The sequence below is a fragment of the Micromys minutus genome, assembly GCF_963924665.1.
Source record: "Micromys minutus genome assembly, chromosome: 5".
NCBI classification, from domain to species: domain Eukaryota; kingdom Metazoa; phylum Chordata; class Mammalia; order Rodentia; family Muridae; genus Micromys; species Micromys minutus.
Window position 1 is genome coordinate 87,741,487 of NC_137974.1, and position 20,664 is coordinate 87,762,150.

The 20,664-nt window shown below is 42.5% G+C and overlaps 1 protein-coding gene across 3 annotated transcripts in view; it reads right to left on the bottom strand.

The window, feature by feature from the left end:
• Positions 1-20,664, bottom strand: part of ZEB1 (zinc finger E-box binding homeobox 1) — a 164,000-nt gene that overhangs the window by 142,802 nt on the left and 534 nt on the right. The window contains exon 1 of one of the 3 annotated variants that reach the window (XM_080917243.1): positions 20,397-20,486. The exons of the other annotated variants lie outside the window; for them this stretch is intronic. The gene's annotated coding sequence lies outside the window, so the exon portion shown is untranslated. Of the gene's footprint in view, positions 1-20,396; positions 20,487-20,664 lie in introns of those variants that run through there. 3 annotated transcript variants of the gene reach the window in all.

A 20,664-nucleotide genomic window follows, 5' to 3' on the forward strand; every position in this document is an offset into this window, starting at 1 on the left:
CTGTGCTGGTTTCCACACATCAGCTCCAGACTCCCTGCCACTCTGTCACTGGAGTTTCAAAAAACGACTGATTTGTTAGAAAGCACCTGGAATGCCCACATCCATGAACAATGTCTTCTAACTACTCTGCCTTGCACTTGGATACTGACAGTCCCTTTCCTCACAGGTGGGGTGGTGAGCACAGTGCAGGAGCTTCAGGGGCAACAACTGGTAGCTCTCTGCCACATGGTCTCCAGCAGTGACTGTCCCTCTGCTAACCAACCAAATGCAGGAAGGAAATGGCAGCCGCTGCTTCTTAGCCAGACCATATAGGGCTCTGAACCTCAGTTCTCTCTACAACATGAATCATCTGGCCTGAACTGTAAGGTCCTTTCCCACTGAGGAATCCTTATTCATTTGTTTTTCTCACATCTCTGGCATCGTCAGATGTAGAATATCTGATTCCTTCTTAGCAAAACCCCCACGAGTGTGTAAGCTGTGTCTGCTAGTGGACTTCTGGAACACTGTCCTTTCTGACACTGCCACCCAATGCTTCATTGGCAGGTCCCCTCCTGCTGAGAGAAAAGGGGCCTCCCAAGTAGCCTGGCTTGGTTTGCTTTGGTCATAACACTGTAAGATGTCAAGACTTCTAGAAAATAATGTGTCTAACAAACAAGTCAGGAACCAATATATAGAGAAGGAAAACAATTCTAAGGGACCCAAATATCTTGTCATAAAAGCAATTCTAAAAGGTAAAAATGTTTCCATCTTAAATGGCTTTAAAATGCTTTATTGAATTGCATACTACAACCTCTACCTGTTTTTCTCTCTCAAAATGTTTATACTTTGCTCTTCAACTACATGCAGTTCTTAATGTATACAGTGATGTAAGAGAGCCCTGAAAATTAACTACTACATGACAAGTGCTGAGTGCAGAATCCTGTGTAAATGTCTGCAAACATCTGCATAACCACACATGTATCCAAGGCCGACCTCTGTTCCAACCCCTTACCTCACACTATTCTAATACCACACCACCAACCCCTCACCTCACACCAAACCAATCTTCACACAGACCAACCCTTACCTCACGCCTCCAACCTCTCACCTCAGTGCTCCAATCTTATTGCATATCAGTCCAACTACTCCAACTCCTCACCTCTCTCACCTCCAACCCCTCACCCCTCATCCCTCATCCCTCCAACCCCTCACCTATAAATACCAAGTATTACTTACTTAAATATGTTAAGTATATGATACTTGAAAGTGAAGACTACTAAAATTACCAAATATACACAGAAACATAACAATCTCTATATGTAATATATGCACATACAAGAATATATATCATATGTACATATGAGTGAAGGAGCGTATGTAGCTTACACCAATAAGATCTAACCCAGCTTCTTGGTAGAGGAACAGTGAGATTGTCCCACGCTGAGCATCCACGGCCATCATATGCACCACAGTTAATGGCTCTACTCACGGCAGGAGGGGCTTGAATCAAACATATACTGTAAGCATGGAGCAGCTACTCATCCGGTCTGCTCTGCAGTTTTCCAGGCGCCTGCCGGAACTTCCGGAGGCACTGCAGAGAAGACTGGCAGACATGGCAGCAAATCCACTGACATTGGGTAGACTCTCCGAACTGTGGAGGAACTGCCCACCCATCCTCCACCACCTCCATGGGGCAAAAAAGGATGGACACTGGGGTTATGGCAGACTGACCCTAGGTTTTATGTTCCGCCTTGAGGAACGTTCCGACAGCCACATGAGTTTATAACCCACAGAGTGAGAGGAAACTGGACATGGGGCAGCCATGGCTCTTGTGCCCATCCCTCCACAGTGACTCAGCTGCAACCATGACTCAAACACTCAGAGCACCTTCTGAGGATGCTTCCAAACTTATCACACAGACATCTATTTGGACAAGGGCTTCCAAAATTCTATTTCTAGGGTGATAAGAGGTTGTGGGAAAGGATAACACATAATTGTATAATCATCAAATTAAATCTCAATTAACCCAAACATGCTCTTTAAATCAACATGACAAATTAAAAAAAAATAGGTTTAACACATTTTTATATTTCTACAAAGGAAAATATTCTGAGTACACATTGCAATGCTACCAAAATATGTGAAAAGAAATCAAAGCTTTAAGTAAAAAATAAAATAAAACAAAACAAAAAAGCCATCATACTGAATTAACACTTTGAATATAGAAATTTAATGACATCTTTGAAACATTTTTAAAACTATAAAGTTAAAATACTAAGTATAACTTAGTGTAACATTAATTTTACTTCCTCCTTATGTCACTATATAAAGTATAAAGAAACTCAAAGACTTAAAATACAAAGTATCCACAAAGACACTGGGGGGGGGAACAGGGGTAAGGGGTCAGCAAGGGTTCCATGAATAACGCAGCCAGTGGGCGGGGCTAAAGGGCAGAAGAACAAACGCAGCTTCCACCCTTCAAACAAGCAGCCATCAGGCAAAAGGAGTGTGATGTGCTGCCAGAAACAAAGGTCTGTCCTATTACTGTGTTAGAAAGTGAGATAAAGTTGGGTTTTTCTGTGAGACATGTTTTAATTTTATACTTTATGTACAGTTGCCTTATCAGATAAACTTTAAAATTCATGTATTTAGAGATTCTGATTACTTTTTAAACTTTCACAGCAAGTTTATTTATAAGTGAGAATAAGTAATATTAAATTCAGTTTATTTTAGTCTTTTTAGCAAGTCAAATCTAACATCAACCTATGTTCATAAAAGAACTCACAGAAAGAAAATGAGGCATATATGTTATGCCCCACTGTTCCTTATCTACACATGTGCAATTAAAAAGAATCTTGAGGCCTGGATCCCGATGCTCCTCCGTTCACATAACCCCATCCCTAGGCCTTTCTAGCATCTACAGAGATGCCCACACAGCGCCTATAATGCTGCTGCACTGAGACTGATACTGCACCTGCAATGATGCTCAAAGATACCCACAGAGCACCTACAGCAATGTTCTTTGTCCCAGCATCTGGCTGTTAGCACTCCAATCTCACTTCAAAAAAGCATGAAGCCCACTATCTCACTTCCCCCTCTTCCTTCATTTTCATGTGATGCAACAGGAGTTCTAGTCCCAGCATCCCTTGGTCTTGCTACCTCAGAGCGTGGGTTATTCTTTCTTAGCTGATCAAGTGTGAAGTCCCTGCCAGTTCCTCGACATCTTCACCATGACAGCAGCCACATGTGCCCTGCATAGCTGCTCACTGACTGAATGGAATCTGAGCCCATCCTATACCAGGCACAGGGCCTACAACTAAAGACAAAACATACCTTCCTGTTCTCATAGGCCATACATTCTGAACTCTTCATGTATGATGGCTGTGCGAATAAAACGAGGCAATGTTTGTGTGTGCACAGCAATGCACAGCACACACATGCAGCATCTATCTGATCTTAACTAAAGCACTCAAACTTCCATTCCATTTCCCTAAACTCAAGTGTACTGTGTCAGGCTCAGGTTAGAGTACTCTCATCCTCCTCCAGGAAGGTATGACACGCCCCACTGAAAGTGCACAGCTTCCCCACTGCAGCTGGACCCCAGGGCTGGTACAGTGACCACACTAGCTATTCTTGTCAGTTTTGTTTTTTCCTTTCTTTCTTCTGCCTCTTGTTAGAGTCTCTATATTTCACCCCTTTAAGCCCTATCTTAACTGCTCTTTTCCTCTTAAAATGCACATGTTCCCTGTGGTCTGACAGTTTCAGCCTTCTCTTACCTCTACTAAGTTCTGACACTTGAGTCCCAACCTGGGACCCACTGTCATCCTGCAAAGTGACTTCATTCAGTCAACCGCAGGCTAAGCCTCTGTCTCAGGAAGCTCACCATTGCCTCAAACACAACTTCCTCATCTTCTCCTACACTGCTGCTCATCTGTGTCTTTTCTCTGATGTCAGCACCATCCACCCATCGCCTCCTCACACAGAAGGGCTGGAGGCAGCAAGACCTAGTGAACGGGGTTACCCATGTTATAATGCAGAGTACACGAGTTAATATACTAGAGGCTTTCTAATAATGCTGGATGGTGAGCGGTTACTGGACAAGCAGAACACAAAATGAAATGGTAGATGTTGAAAAGGTGACTCCCACAAACACTAAAGGAACAATGAAAGACATCATACATGCTTTAGAAAAATGGAACAAGCTAAGGTGATGTCTTTTTTTAAACTTTATAAAATGTACTTTTAAAAAAAGAGAAGACCTGAAGGTAGAAATTATATAAATTTACTGTTTAGAAGAATACAAAAGAAATAAAAATTCTTGTATTACCTAAAATAAATGAAAGCATCTTGGGAGTACTTCACAGCCAGAGGTAGAAACTCATCTATAAAATATCAAGTTAGAGTTAACTAAAGATAGTCAAAAGAAATGGTTCTAAGGGGATGCTCACAACTCATCCCTGTAAGTAGTGACGTAAACAATTACATTAACTGATCCTTACAACCAATTCTCAAGTTCTTGAATCGCCCTAACTTAACCAAGTTAGGTCTTTTATCCCTTTCCTGCAGGATGAGAATTGGTGTTTGCTGGATGTTTTGTAGGACTCGTTAGTAAGACTGTCTAGCTGACATTTCTCTCTGTGAGAAGATTTTTTTCCCTGTGGTTTACATCTTCAATTTTCTACAAGTTTCTGCAATCTGTCCTTCTGACCCACACATTGGATGATCTCGCCTTATGTCCATACACTGAGGTCAGCAGCAGATCCTTGCTGACACCCACAGTCCTGTTACCCTACTCATATCCACAGGCCAGCTTCCACAGCTTTCACAGTCAGCCACACTGCTGGACTCTCCCGGTCATTTTTATTTTATAGTTCATTGCTAAATATCCCATCTTTATTATTTCTACTTTAATTTGGAATGTGTGTCCATGTCTGTGTGGGTGGGTACATATGAAAGCCACATGCTGACAGGTGGTGTTAGCCCTCTAGTGCAGTAGTTCTCAACCTGTGGGTCATGGCCACACTGGGGGTTAAAAAACCCTTTTATAGGGTCACACATCAGATATCCTGTACCAGATATTTACATTATGATTCACAACGATAAGAAAGTTACAAGTGTAAAGTAGTAACAAAATACATTTTTGGCTGGGGGTCACCACCACAACATGAGGAACTGCAGTAAACTGGGCATTAAGAGGGTGGAGAACTGCTGCCAAATTATTCTCTAACTTATTTTTTGAGGCATGGTCTCTCACTGAATCTGGAGCTTGCCATGGAGCTATACTAACTGGTCAGTAAGGCCCCAGGATCCTCCTGTTTCTGTTACCTAACTTTGGGCTATAGGTCTGCTCCACTACGTTTGGCTTTTACGTAGGTGGTGAGACTTGAACTGGGGCTGCGCAGTAAGCCCTTTACCCACTGAGCTCTCTCTCCTTTACGTTTTACTTCAGTGAGAAGAATAGAATAGCACATTGCTCCTTTTTAGTTTTCAGAACTTTATGGCTATTATTCTTCAGCCTCTAATGCTGCAAAGAAACTGTTAAAAATCTACAGATTCACAGAAAGTGTTGCTTGAGCTATTCATGAGTCTTGGCGGTGCTTTTCTGCCGACAGACATGTTTTAATTTCCCTTATTTTCAAACACATAAGAAACTATCACTTATACCTAAATTAATGGCACTGTGAACACAGGCTAAATTTTGTGAAACTGGTTGTATCTGAGCACCATTAGATATTCTCTGTGTTCAAAAGGAGTACTGCGGTTGTGGGGTACAGTGCTCTAGTCTAGACCTGCCTATTGCGCCAAGCTTGTAACCCTCTTATTGAAATATTTCTCTTGCTGACTTTTCTCTGCTCTTCAGGCACCTACTAAGAAATTATTTCAAACCACCTACCATAGTAATGGATTTGCCAACTTCTTTTATGATTCTTTTCTTTTGCTTACTAGTTTTTAAAAGTCTATTAGCTACATGTCAATTTTAAATTGTATTGTCCTTGGGTAGCTTACGGAGGCTGGAAATCAATATTATCTCAAAGTCAATATATTCACAGCTTTTGTCTGACTCAGTGACTATAACTTTGTACGTGTTTCTTAAAATAATGTTGCTTGTAATGAGTATCTAATGGGACCTTTCTACCTTATTCTATATAACTAGCTTGTACTGACTGTCAGTGTATGTGCACCATGTATGCTATCAGTGTATGTGCACCGTGTATGCTGTCAGTGTATGTGCACCGTGTATGCTGTCAGTGTATGTGCACCATGTATGCTATCAGTGTATGTGCACTGTGTATGCTGTCAGTGTATGTGCACCGTGTATGCTGTCAGTGTATGTGCACCGTGTATGCTGTCAGTGTATGTGCACCGTGTATGCTCTGTCAGTGTATGTGCACCATGTATGCTGTCAGTGTATGTGCACTGTGTATGCTCTGTCAGTGTATGTGCACCATGTATGCTGTCAGTGTATGTGCACCGTGTATGCTGTCAGTGTATGTGCACCGTGTATGCTTTCAGTGTATGTGTACCGTGTATGCTATCAGTGTATGTGCACCATGTATGCTGTCAGTGTATGTGCACTGTGTATGCTCTGTCCTACAGTTATCACTACTAACCACATGTTAATGATCATGCTTCCTTTCTTTCTCTGCTTACATTTTCCATAATAAATGTTTATTCTCGCCCCATTTCCCTCCTTCTCAAGTTACACTACTTCTAGGTCTACAGCTAATCAATAATTTTACCCAATCCCGTGTTTTATTCTGCATACATCTAAATCCTCCCGAATTTACCATTCTCCCCTTGTTCCTCCTACAACTCCCCTCCATCTGTAACTACTTTCCCTGTCCTGGTCACCACATTGAAAGCACTGAGGACTTGACTCTGAAACACATGCCATTTCCAGGTGCCATAGAGGTGAGGCAGAAAAGAACAAGGTGAGGGCAATGTGGTGCTGCACCTGGGAAGGCCAGCATCTAGTTGTCCTCCACCAAGTGCTTACTATACTGTGAAAACTAGCTGTGCTGAGGGCAGCCTCTCTGCCCCTTACTGCACTAAACCAGTTCTGAAGTTGGTAGCATGAAACTCCTATGCACGTGTTGAGAAAATAAGAGAGAGACATGGTATTTCCGGCTAGAAAGCCCAGCCCGCTTTATGCTTTAGGGAAGCTGGTTGTCAGGCACTTCAGAGACACTCGGTTTAGGTTTCACAGCTGCCACAGGACAGACACACGCCAAGTTAGACGAAGGACACAGTGAAGCAGGAAGGAGTACTGCAGATAGTGAGGTGGATCCGTCTTCAAACGTAAAAAAAATCCATCATCCAGCATACAGTAGCATACAGAAGACGAACACCCTTTAATTGACATATACTGGATCACACAGAATATTTAGAGAAACACATACAAGCAGAAATAAGACACTAATCTTTATGTACAAAGTCTTACACTCAGAGGTCAAGACATGATAAACGTGTATTTTCCTAATACATGGACCTTTAAAAGTCACTGGCTTTAATGTGTCTTGTAGCATACAGTGTACCTTCAAAAGAAATTTGTTTTGTTTTTTAATGTCCTTATTTTTCTTAGACAAAGTCTCACTATTTAGCACAGCTGGCCTTAAATTCATGATCCTCATGCATTGCTGAGAGTGCTGGGATTAAAGGCAAGTGCCACCACATCCAGCCTGAACTCTTTTTATTTAATAAAAGAATAACATACAAGTCTGAGTTACAGTATACTGAATACAAAATGTTAATGTAAATTTTTAATTTTTTTGGACTGGAAGAGTTTTTAAATGCCTGGCTAATTTAATCCAAATAATACAACAGCTAGTTCACATATTACTTTAACTGTCACAGGCAAACAGACACTGGACTGTGACAATATAAAACTAGAATAAGGCTGACATCATGCTCCATGCCTATGTCCCAGCGCCTCTGAAGATGAGGCAGAGGATTACTGGTTTGAACCAAGGCTAGGCTAGACTGTAGCAAAAGCCCACCTTAAAGTAGACAAAGAAATTAATTAATCAAAAAAGAAAGATGGGAATTGCCTAATTGTAGTTAACTATGTGAGGATCAGTATCAAAGTGCAGTGATAGGTTCACAAGGTGGGATTATTCAGAAACTTTACTAAATTGCAGAAATAATGTTTTCAGCATGCGTTCAGCCTCTGTGCTAACCACTCTGAGCCAAGACACTAAAGAGAAAGGGTTTATCTGGCTTCTAGTTTGCAGTCCATCATGGAGGAAGCCAAGACAGGAACGTGAAGGCAGAGGCTGACATAGAGGCCATGGGGAGCACTGCTCACAGGGAGCACTGCTCACTGGCTTGGTCGCTATGGCCAGCACTGCCTGCAGTAAGTAGGCTGGGCCCTCCCACACCAATTATTAATTAAGAAAATTCTACACATATGCCCACAGGCCAACAGCTTCCATTTTTCTAGATTTTTGTATCAAGATGAAAAACAAACACACAAACAAAACAACCAACACAAGAATTAGAAATCCTTAGTAATCAAGAGTATGAGGTACTGTATCTTGGGTAAACCATCACTAATGGTGGTAGAAATATCTCATTCAAGGGGTAAATCATGACATTTATTTGAATTGTGATTTGATTTAAGAAAAAAATGAAAGTATACAGTTCCCCATAGGAACAGAGTGCAATTTAACTGCCCACTGGTGTGTAAGTCTGAGCTACTAAGACTGATTGTGTAAACTCCTAACAAACACTCAGCCTGTCGACAACACTGAGGGTGACAGGGAGGGACAGGTAGTGACAGATTCCACTCAATGTGAACCTTCAGCATGGCTACACAAGATAAGCAAGTCGGGAAAGGAGGGGTCAGCTTCTGTTTCCACAGTGTCTCCTACTTCCAATATGGCAAGCATGCTAACATTTACTCCATAAGGAAACGGTAAGTGCTGAATGGCCGACACAAACATTACAATACAGCACTTGCTTCAAGACCACTGGCCATTCACATCACTCCTAAGGCAAAATTCAAAGTAGGTTGTCAACACCAACTCCTCTTCATTTGCTTCCTGACTCTCCCTCAGCTTCATCCTCGTCCTTCTCATCCTACAAGGCTCAAGTACAAATGTCCTTTAAGCCCTGTGTAGACATGCCTCATGCAGCTAGCGGCACAAGTCATTCCTCTGCATGGAACATTATTCTATGAGCTTCACCAGGACAGCCACGCACATCCTTAAAGATGCATCTCTAAGCACTGTCCCCTTGGCATGTGGGATGGGACCAGTTACTATAGATTCTTAAGTTTAATCCTGTGCTCTCTCCCACACTGTAAGCACCTTTGGTTTTTGTCTTCCTGTATGGTGCACAGTAATCTATCATGTTAACTCCACAGAAATCAAATGTAGGCTTAAATGAATCACTGTTCAAAATTCATAGGCCAAGTAACTTCAAATTTACAATTATAACCTAAGACCTCTATCTCACACTCAATGCTTTCTTTCTATAGTTGACCCATGGATAACAGAACAAAAGACAGTATATATTCATAAGTAGAGTGTCCAAGACAGTCACAATTAAAGAAAATATAAGTTTATGAGACACTTAAAAACAAAACCAAGCCAGGTAGCATATACTTTTGATCCCAGTATTCAGGAGGCAGAGGCAGACTCATCTTTTTTAGTTCAAGGGCAGCCTGGTTTACAGAGTGAGTCCCTGAAAAAACAAGGCTACAAAAAAGAAACCCTATCTCAAAGAAAAAAAGAAAGAAAAAGGAACCTAAAACAAAAACAAAGCAAAACACTCCAAACCAATATATATAAACACTAACATATTTTTAAAACCATTAACAAAAAGGACTAGAAAGGTTAGAAATAATGAGATGTGTGTGACCTAGTGACTGCATCCTTTAGAACATGAGATGTGTGTGCACCTGTAAGCAAATGCCCTGGTCAACTTGTCAAGAGTAAGATACACAACCAAGAGTCGGGATGATCATATACTCTTGGCAAAGAAAATCCATCCCTCACTGAACTCAAGATGAGTAGCAGGTTTACATCCCTGTGTGATGTCAGACAGTGTGCAGTGTGAATGGCCCAGCACTGAGCTCACTGAAGCAGGAAGAAGGAGAAGCAGCAGGCAGCAGCCACACACTGCCTACCCACAGGCTCCGTTTGGCAACCTTCTCTGAGGCTGGAGCTTTGGGAAGGCTTGAGGTCATGGTTGTACTCTCCTATAATCTCTGAGTTGGAGAAGCAAAGACATAAAGAATACTGGAGCCAGCCTAGCTAAATCAGGCAGCTCCGTGACAATCAACTGAAGAAGACGCTAGCAGTGGCCTCTTCACCCCACAGGCACGTGCATACACATACACACACACTAGACACAAAGGAAATAGAAAAAGGATTGGGTTTGTATTTTTATATTTATTTATTTATTTGCCTCTTGAAAATTACTAAAGATATATTCAGGCATTTACAGGTCAAAATCAAAACGGAGTATGGACAAAGATTACTATAAAATGGCCATAGACCAATGTTAATGCTTTAAACTTCTAAAATATTTAGAAAAAAAATTTACCTTGATTAAGGATTAAGGCCCAAAAGGATATAAGCACAAACTGATAACAGAAATTTTAAACTTTAAAGCTACCATTAAAACTTATGGAGTACTCCAGAAAAGGTTAAAGTCCTTTAAATACTTATGTCAATAAAGAACCTGAGTCCAGAAAATACAAAATCCTCTTTCAATTCAATCATTGAGAAACAAAGCATAACTAAAAAAGTAGACACATGATTTGAAAAGCATTTGATGAAAGAAAATAGCAAGTGACTAACATGTAACTTAATTTCTTTACATACCTTAGTCAACCGTAATGCAAAGCAAACCAGCACAGCACAGTCACACCCATGAAAGCACAAAACTAAAAACACAAGCAAACTTCTGCAAAGACATGGCGAAGCAAGCTCATGCCTGACAGTGCGAGGCACAAAGGTGACAAGCACTTTCCAGTTGGGCAGTGTCTTATCATGTTAGCCATTCCTCTAGTCAATGACCCAGCAATTCCTGTATGTGTACAAGAGCAATGTCAGCATGTGGTCCCATAAAATCCGTGTGTTTGTAGAGTTCATTACAGCAAAACCCCACAAATAATCAAAATTAATAGGTCAACCTTAGGTGAATAGCTATGCAAATCATACTATAGTCATGTAACAGAACACTACTCAGCAATCTGAAAGGATAAAGCATGGCTGACCGAGTTCCCAGAACACTGTGCAAAACAAAACGAGGAATGTTAAGCAAGGAATGCACACTTCCTGGCTACATTCTAGCAACAAGAAGTCCAATCTCTAGTGAGCAAAACCAGACACATTGATTTCATGGGGACCAGAAGTGGGAAGTCCTGGCTGCCATTTGGCACAGGGGACTTCTGGGGATCACAGAGACACTTCCATGTGCATGTCCTGGCACTTATAGAAGCAAGCATGCCGGAATGCCAGGACTCGCCAAAATGTACAAGAATGTATCTTCCCCATACAATCGTACTCAACAAGCTTATTAAAGCAGCCATACAGACTCATATGGTTTTAACTTCTGTCTCGGTATTGTCTCTGATCTAAGTAGTAGGAACACAGTAAAATATCTGCATTTTCAAAATATACAAAGTCAAATGAATGTATAAAAACCAGTGGGCTCCATGTATCTTAAACTTCTCAAATGTGCAATATACAGTTTTGCTTCCTGGGGCTTTGGTTTTTTATTTATGCAACAGAGTAACAATGATAGTGACGTGTTATTTCTGAATTCCATGTCAACATTTCAGAATCTCCCCATATAATGCATCTCAAGAACTGAGTCCAAATAATCCTCCCTAAGTTAAAAGATACACCTTAAGGTATCTTCTAGAATGCTCCAGGGGACTGAAGAGAAGTCTCTGGGATGAGCATGCTTGCTGAACAAGTTTGAGGCCCTGAGTTTGAATTCCAATATCCGCATTTAAAAGGGAAGACAAGGCAAATGCCTGTGACCCAGTGCTGTGGGGAGGCAAAGGGTGCATACAGGATGATCTCAGGCTTGCTGGCTGTCAGGTCAGTGAGAGACTGTGTCTCAAATGAGTAGTGCAGACAGAGATAAAGATGTCTGATCTACTGCTGACAACCACACATGCAGGAATGTTCACAAGCACATACACGCATGTACCCACATACTGATGCTCATGTAAAGTGTTTACACACGTGCATGTGCTAGGGAGAAAGAGGAAGAGGGAGGAATGAGCCTTCTGTGTAACTTTTCATACAGCAACTTCATATGGAAGCTTCAGACACATAATGCACTATTCCATTGCTCCTGCCAGAACTGGACAACCCTCCAGATCAAAGCCACAGAAGCAGGGAGTGCATGTTCTAGTCCTATCCTTTCAGGCAGTAGTTACACTAGTTGAAAATGGATAAGAAATAGATAAGTGATACAGGATGTATTTAAAACAAATGCATAAAATTCAAAGTAGCATTTATCGGATCCTTAAAACACAATAAATATACTGCTTCAAAAACCCATTTTCCCACTCCAGCACTGAGACTGGCCAAATTAAGACAACTACTAAAATACAGATCAGCCCCAGACCTTCCCATTGCTCATCCTTAAAAAAGAAACACTACATCCAGCCGAGCACGGTGGAGCATGCGTGTAGTCTCAGCACTGGGAGGAGGGTTCAAATGTCAGGACTGGTCTTGTCGCGTGAGACAACAAAACAGCCAACAAACGGAACAAACAAACAAAAGACTCATTGTGCTCAGGGGCCACCTCCATACACATGGAGGCCGAAGGATAAAAAACAAAATAATTAGTAGGAAACTTTCTATGAACATATTTAACCTCTACGTTAGGAAAGATTCCCTACTACCTACAAAGTAAAAACTTTGATAGATTTCAGACTAAAGTTAAGGATTTTTGCACCATCATTAAAATCAAAGAGATGATGATGCATAACTAGAATCATGATACTGAATATTAAAAAATCTAGGGATCAACAAGAAACAGACAGGCAGAAGTAAACCCAAACTGCTAGCCAGAGGGTTAGATATGCAGAAATGATCAGCCTCTTAGTAAAATAAAACCACCCTGACACCCTATTCAACTGTCAAAACACCAGAGTGAGGACTGGAGAGATGGTCAGAGGCTAGAGTCCTGGCTGCCCTTCCAGAGGACTGGGGTTCGGCTTCCAGCATCCGCATGGAGTTTGGAACTGTCTATTACTTCAGGCCTAGGGAACTGATGCCCTCTTCTGGCCTCCACAGGCCTGAGACACATACATGGTACCCAGATATACAGGTAGACAAAACACTCTTACACATAAAACAAGAAAATTTTAATTTAAAAATGCAAACTTCAGATTATTGTAGAATATCATATTCTGGAAAAACTCTGAAAACTAGTTATAAGTTGTTGGTAAGGATGGTTTTGTCATTTTCTGAACAGTGCGGCAGGAGTTCGTCACTGTGCAGACAAATTTCTCCACTGGCCTTCCTGACACACAGGAGGACACATGACTGGGTCACTGGGACCCAGGGATACAGCTGGACTGGGCACTGGAGGCATCCGTACCAGAAATGAAATGGCTGCAGTTAGAAGCTTCTGTCAGGCAGAACACGGCAGGAAGACAACAGTGCCTGGCATAAAGAGCAACACCGTGCAAATGAGAGAATTCCTCTAAATAAGGCTAAGCTGAGGAAACACCTAAACCAACAGCTACCTGTGCTAGGCACATGCATATGCAATAGAAATCCTTTCACGCCAAGATGACTGAGCAATCTATAAATACATGAGAAATACTGGCATCCACTTGCTTGTTACAGATTCACAGATGAATATACTTAATAGTCTAGTAAATGGAGCACAAACCAGGTCTCAGTCTGAGCTAGGTAGAAATACAAATACGGTAAAGTCAGGTTGTTCTTTGTGTTCAGCTTTGAGCATATGTGTGCTCCCCCCTCCCCCTCCTTCCTTCTCCCTCCCTCCCTCCTTCCCTCCCTCCCCCTCCCTTCCTCCTTCCTTCCCCCTCCCTCCTTCCCTTCCTCTCCCTCCCTCCCTCCTAAACTTGCCCCCCTCTTTCCTTCCTTTCTCTTGAGGTCTCACTCTGTATCCCAAACTGATAGTGTCAAATTCACTATCCTCCTGTCTCAGCCTCCTGAATGATAGAATTACAGGGATAAACCACCACACCTATTATCAATTTCTTTTTGAAAAATGCTTTTGATAATCTTCCCAAACCCTTCCACCTTTAAGTATATAATACTGCTTTAATTGTCTTAAATGTTACTCATATGGAATGAGATACCTTTTTCCACTTCCCTGGTTCATTCAAAAAAAAAAAAAAAAAAAAAAAAAAAAAAAAAAAAAAAAAAAACTCAGTGAATACAGAGAGATTCAATTTTCAATTTAGAAAAGGAAGCCAGCACCAGTGCACGGGGGAGCATCTTGAGCACACACCATTGGTAAGGGGTAAAATAATACACTCCGGTGCCACAGAAGGATGTGTCCAATGATATGTTTCCCTCCAGGGCTGTGCCACAAGACTACTTTCAGTGACACAACAGAGTGCTGGCTGTGATGGTCCCATTCTAAAATCTCCCAGGACACATTTCTAGGAGTGCACTTGCTCAGATTAAGGAAGAAAGGAGAAAACACCACAGTCCAGTCTAGCATTTCCCGGAGAGCAAGGTTAGCTTAAGCCTGGGCCCCAACACTCATGCATGCTAGCCACACATTACTCACTCTGGCCCTACACTGTTCAAGTCTCAATGTACTTTCCATCCAAGCACCTCAAATATCAGTTCATCTGCATCCGTCTTCTGAAAAGTTGATTCTGGGTATGATAATCCTTCATATTAAAAATCAGAGTTTTGGGCTGGAGGGTAGCTCAGTACTCAAGTGGCAGCTGTTCAACATTCCATGTTCAATCACAGAAATTTTTTAAGTGTAAAATTTCATTAGAGTGATTAAATTTTAAACCAGCAGGCTCTGCTTTACTCTGAATACTACCTACTTAACAACAATAACAAGCTACTACATACTGCATTCAAATAGTTCAAGGGTTGATGAATAAAGAAATAAAATTTTTGTTAGTCACCATGAACAGTCCTGGAAATATCTGAAGGGGATCCCATTTTATTAAAAGAAACTGACAATTAGAATATTTAAACTATCTTAAATGTGGATAGAAAGATAGTTAATTCGGCAATATGCTTGTCTATGACAAGCTGAGTTCGGAAGCCCAACACCCACATAAAAGTGTGCCCATAATTGCAGCAGGCTCCCAGGGCACTCAGACTAATTAACAGGTAAGCGCTGGGCTCCGTGAGAGACTTGTCTCAAAAATAAGGAACTGGAAAGATGGATAAGAGGTTAAGAGCACTGACTGATCAGGCAGCTATAACCCTAGCTGCTTTGAAAGCAGAAACAGGGAGATCGCAAGTTCATGGCCATCCAGGACAACTTAATGTGTCCCGGTCTTTAATTTAAAAAGTTTTAAAAGGGTAAGAATGTAACTTAGTGGTAGAATATCTCCAGAATATTATGAGACCCAGATTCAGTCTCTAATACTCTAGTAAATACATAAATGATAAAATACATACATACATACATATATACATAAACAAATGTTACATTAGCAGTAACCCTCTTTCAGGTTAAGAACAGCATAATTCACTTCTATTAAGTTTAAAACTCGGCTAGACATGCTCAATCCACATGAGGAATCGTCATGTAGTAAAACTGATGTCCTAATACTGCTGCCTGTTGGGGCTGTAGAGGTGGCTCAAAGGTTAAGAGTACAGGATCACTACTGCCTGTAAGCCTAGCTCCAGAAGATACAATCCCCCTGGCCTCCTCTAGCCTAAGTGTGGGCACCTGCACATACATGTATAAATCTATACATAGACATGCTTCCTTTAAAATGTAACACTCAACACACTGCCCCATACAAAGTAAAAATTACCCGTCTGGTCTACACAAACATCAGATTTACATGTTATAAACCTTCACGATTCCTTCTCAGAACTGCTGTGGTAATAGATGTATCTGCTGTGTTCACTGGGCCACTCCTCAGTGGATATCAGTGCAGTACAAATGCAAAATCTTAACTATGGTGCATTCAAACCTTTATATATAACACGCATAACTTATGATTATACCATGATTACCGAGCAGTATCTAACTTTTCAAATGATAGTTTTGAAAGTAATTTTATTATGTACCCCAATGAGGGCACTTTTCTCATTTAAACTTTTAAAACTTTCTTTCTATGAGGCACTTTTATTTTCACTTGCATCTCTACAAAAAGTGAACAACAGATTATCAGTGGTGCTGCAGAGCCTATGAAACCATGTCAACCCTAAGCGTCGCTTCTGTCCTGACACTTCTGTGCGGCTAGACTTTCCCTGTGCTCCTGCACACCAGTGCAGGTCTTCCAGCATCTGCACACATTTGCTTCTCTTGCTGCAACTCAATGCAAGAACTTGAGAGCAGCTAGCAGTATAAGCCCACAAGATATTGCATTTATATGTGATGCTAATCACATGCTTACACATGACTTATAAAGGAGGAAAAAAACACTAAGAAATATTTTTGAAATATTCCCAGTATAGCCTTTTCATATCTCAAAGCTACTAAAATAATAAAACAGATATACATAATTTCAAAAATATTAAAGTCTAGACAAAAAACCAAACCAACAATAACTATTCCTTATACTTTCTTCCAGAGTCATCAAACCAAGTGACTGATGTTTATAGTTTATAAGATACTCCTGATGTTTGGCTTCATGCTAGAATTTCATACCTTATAAACTCTGATAAGTTTCTTAGATAATGCAAAAAAATGAATTATACTTATCCATGGAGTACTTAGGAAGTAGGATAGCACTAAGTTAAAGAGAAACTGTCTTTACAGACAACCCGTGGGAAATTCAGACTCATGTGACAAGTCAGGTGAGTCCTCTTCACTTAAGACATAGGTGTGCCTATGACAACCATCGGTGCATTTCTGCAGCCACATTGCAATACCCAGGGCAAGGGCACTGCTGACTTTTGACTGAATGCAAGGCTTACGGTTTATAATTATCTTAACATAGCTATATGAACACAAACAAGAGCATAAGTAAGTACTTAAAGTTTCATGCAATTATTCATAGGCTAAAGTCAATCATCTCAGTGTACACAGCTTACTTAAGGTAGTAATTAATAAATAATTTAAAAATCACTAGAGCTTCAAAAACTTGTATTTCTTAATTTATAACTGACAGACTTAAAGTTAATGTGCTGCAGATTCCTCACTAGAGATGGGTATGGGTGAGAAGGTTCACCGCTCATAAGAGGCTCACAGGACCAAGAATAAACCAAAGCCCACAGCCATATGACAGGAACCTGGCATCTACTTCAGTGTCCCAGCCCGTCTCTAGTCTCAAGTATAAGTAAACTCTGGGAAATCACTACTCGGTACTACCAATCACTTCATCAAAATCTCTTCTTGCCATACCTAGCCATGGACATCTTTAACATTTGGAAAATGTTTTTTTTTTTTTTTCAAAACCCCTACTGTTAACAACAACAGGTTAAATACTATGGTGGTAAGTATGCAAAATAAATATACATAGCCATTGCATTTCCCTGCTCAAGTCCAAAGCCAAACTTTTTATAATATATCTGCTTTAATGTGATACCGAAGAGTAACAGTCTCAAGATTTTAAAGCTTAAATGTGTAAGTACATTCATATGCACACACTCCTACTTTTCTGGTATCTGTAAATAAAAAGCACTAAGGCGTGTTTTAAAGACCCAGAAGGACACACAAGGATTCAGCACTAGCATAGAAGACCCACAGGCTTCTGATGCTGCACCAGTGGTCGTTTCTGTTAGCATCCTCTACTGGTGGTTTCCAAAGACAGCAGAACTGATTGATGCTAATGATAGAAAGGTATGTGCCTGCTCTTCCATCTAAGGTGAATTAGTCAGCACGCAGTCATCGCAGTCATCGGGAGCTCGAGCTCATTTGTCAAGAATAAAAACGGGGAAGGAAAAGAATAGAACTTTGGGAAAGAGAAAATATTTTAAAATACAACAAAGCATCCCATTCTCAACAGTAAACATCAATTTGGACAATTCTACTGCCATTCCTTCAGACCACTAGCATTACCACAGCACCCCACACGGGCTCCATGATGTAGGCAAGCCACAAGCCTGCACAGTTGCTTCATCCTTGCTAAGTTGCAGTTTTTGATGCTGTCAGCAGTGTCCTAGCTATAGTCACACTCTAGATGAAAATAAAAACGTGTCGCTGCTGGCTTGGACATGAACACATATTTCAAAATGAATACAAATATTGTTTATAAATAATATGAAACACCTCTATTAACATCTCCCATTGTATATACCACTACTTATTCATTTAAATGGATTTTAAGAGTTAACATTTTCCCAGACGATCCTCTGCTGAAACATCTGCAACTTAAATATGACTGCGTTGCTAAGAAATATCGACCAGCACCTATCCCCAGGTTTCACAACACAATGCATATAACTTCGTTCTTAATTTGCAAAAATAGCAGGCGAAATCAAACAGCATGGCTGCAATGGTCAGCGACGGATGAAAGCATTTGAGAACAAAAAGAAATACAAAGAGAGAGCCAAAAGTGACAGAAATGGGAGATACCTGTGGTAGCACTGTGCTCTCTCACACACCTTTTGTTTTCTCCGAGTAACGCATACTGCAGTCAAGACATTTCAGTCACAAGAGCCCAAATCTGTTTTTCTAATATTAAACACAAAGAAAAAACACTAACAGCAAGCCTGCTAAATAAACCCCTCCCCTGAAAACGAAGGCAGCAAAAAGGAGGCTGACATACATGCAGGGAAAACTAAGCACCATCTTATTTCTACCTGCACAAGTTGCCATTTGCTGCAGCGATCAAGATCTCTTTCCTGTTGATTTCAAGCACCTTTCGGAAGAGCCTTCCCCCCTTAAATCATCTGTTGATACGCCTTATGTTTGTGATATTTTAATATCACAGGATCGCTAGGAGAAAAATCCATTCTTTCCTGTTCAGGTAAACATGTTTACAGCAGCTGCACAGACGCTGGGTGGTTCAGACTCACATGTCACACACATGTCGTCAGCAACAAGAAAAGCCCCTTTCTCTGGCGATTAACATTTTAAATAACGTAAGGGCAGCGAACAGCCCTTTCTTAACCAACTTACCTTTCATAAAGCCACATCAGCAATAGCAGCAACCGCTCAATGTAGAAGAGACGCTAGAATTTGACGCTAGAAGCAGGAAATTACAATTGCGGTAGCCTGTGCTCAGGTCCTTGCCACAAGCAGTCACCTCTCCACAATGACGCTACCCAACACACCTTTCCCTTCGAACGAACGAGCAGGCTTCTCCCAACGACTGAAAATCATTCATGGCAGCGGGATTTTAATGTGGGCTCATATACATTCGAAATGTGTTTACAACCGAGAAGAAACCTCTTTGGAACAGCCTAAAACCTTCCTATCTGTTTCTAGACAGGAAATCCCACACAAAATCTAAAATTGCCAGGAAAGGTTACAAAACCTGGCGTTTGGCATCCCGGAGGGGAGGGAGCAGCGCAGGCCGGGCGGGGGTGGGGCGTGGGGGGCGCGCCAGGGTTGCCACTCAAAACAGGATTTCCTAGTTCTCTGGACGACACCTCGATGCCACCGGGGACACATTTATTACCCCCCATCTTAAAAACTCATCGTCCAGCACCCCGCGGGAGCCCCCACGAAGCCGCTGGGTGCGAAAGGCGTGAGGAATTCCTTATATAGCCGCGGCCGCAGCAGCACTGGGCTGTGGCCGCCCATCACCACACACAGGTACCCGGGCGGGGGCATCCCCCGGCCGCCGCCGCCGCAGGGACTGTCCAGACAATGACCAGGAGCAGAGGCTGTCCGGGCCGCGAGCGAGCACACACTCGCCTGAGAGGGGGCAACCATCCAGGAACTCCCGCGCCTCCCCCACGCTGGGAGAGCCCACAGGGCACCCACCGACATAAGTCGTGGTGTCACATTCCCTCCTAGCGCCTGTGGCTTTCCCCCTTAAAACAACAAAACAAAAACAAAACCCCAACAACAACAACAAAAACTCTGCAGCCAGGCCGAGGAGCAGTGTGTTTCCCTGGCACATCCCTGGAAATCAATACCCCGCGCGCAGCTGCACCGCTAGCCGCAGCCCCGTGCGCCCGTCAGTCCGCCCGCCCCTCCCCCACCCGCCCCACTCGCGACCACGAGCGCCAGCCGGGCTCCGTTATCCGCCCTCTGCCCTCGCGTCGGCCCAGGTAACAACTTCCCCAAAACCGAAAGAGCCAGAGCGAGGCGCATGCACGCAGCTCCCCGTGCCCAGCCGGGACTCGGGTTGCCCCGGGTGTCCCGACCTGTCCGTGCTGCTTCCCAGCCCGCAGGCGGCGAGTCCACGCACACGCGCGCCCCACGGCAGCAGCGGGCAGCCGCCCGAGCGTGCCCGGCCCCCGACGGGCACCGCGGGCGCGGGGTTCCAGCCCCCGAGCGCCGAGCTCACGGCGTCCCCGCGCGTCCCCATCCCCGCCCGCGAGCGCGCGGGGCGCAACTTTCCCGCGGGCGCCCGACCCGGCGCGCGGCGCCCGCTCCCGCGCACACGCGCGCACGGCCGACACGCAGCCGGCC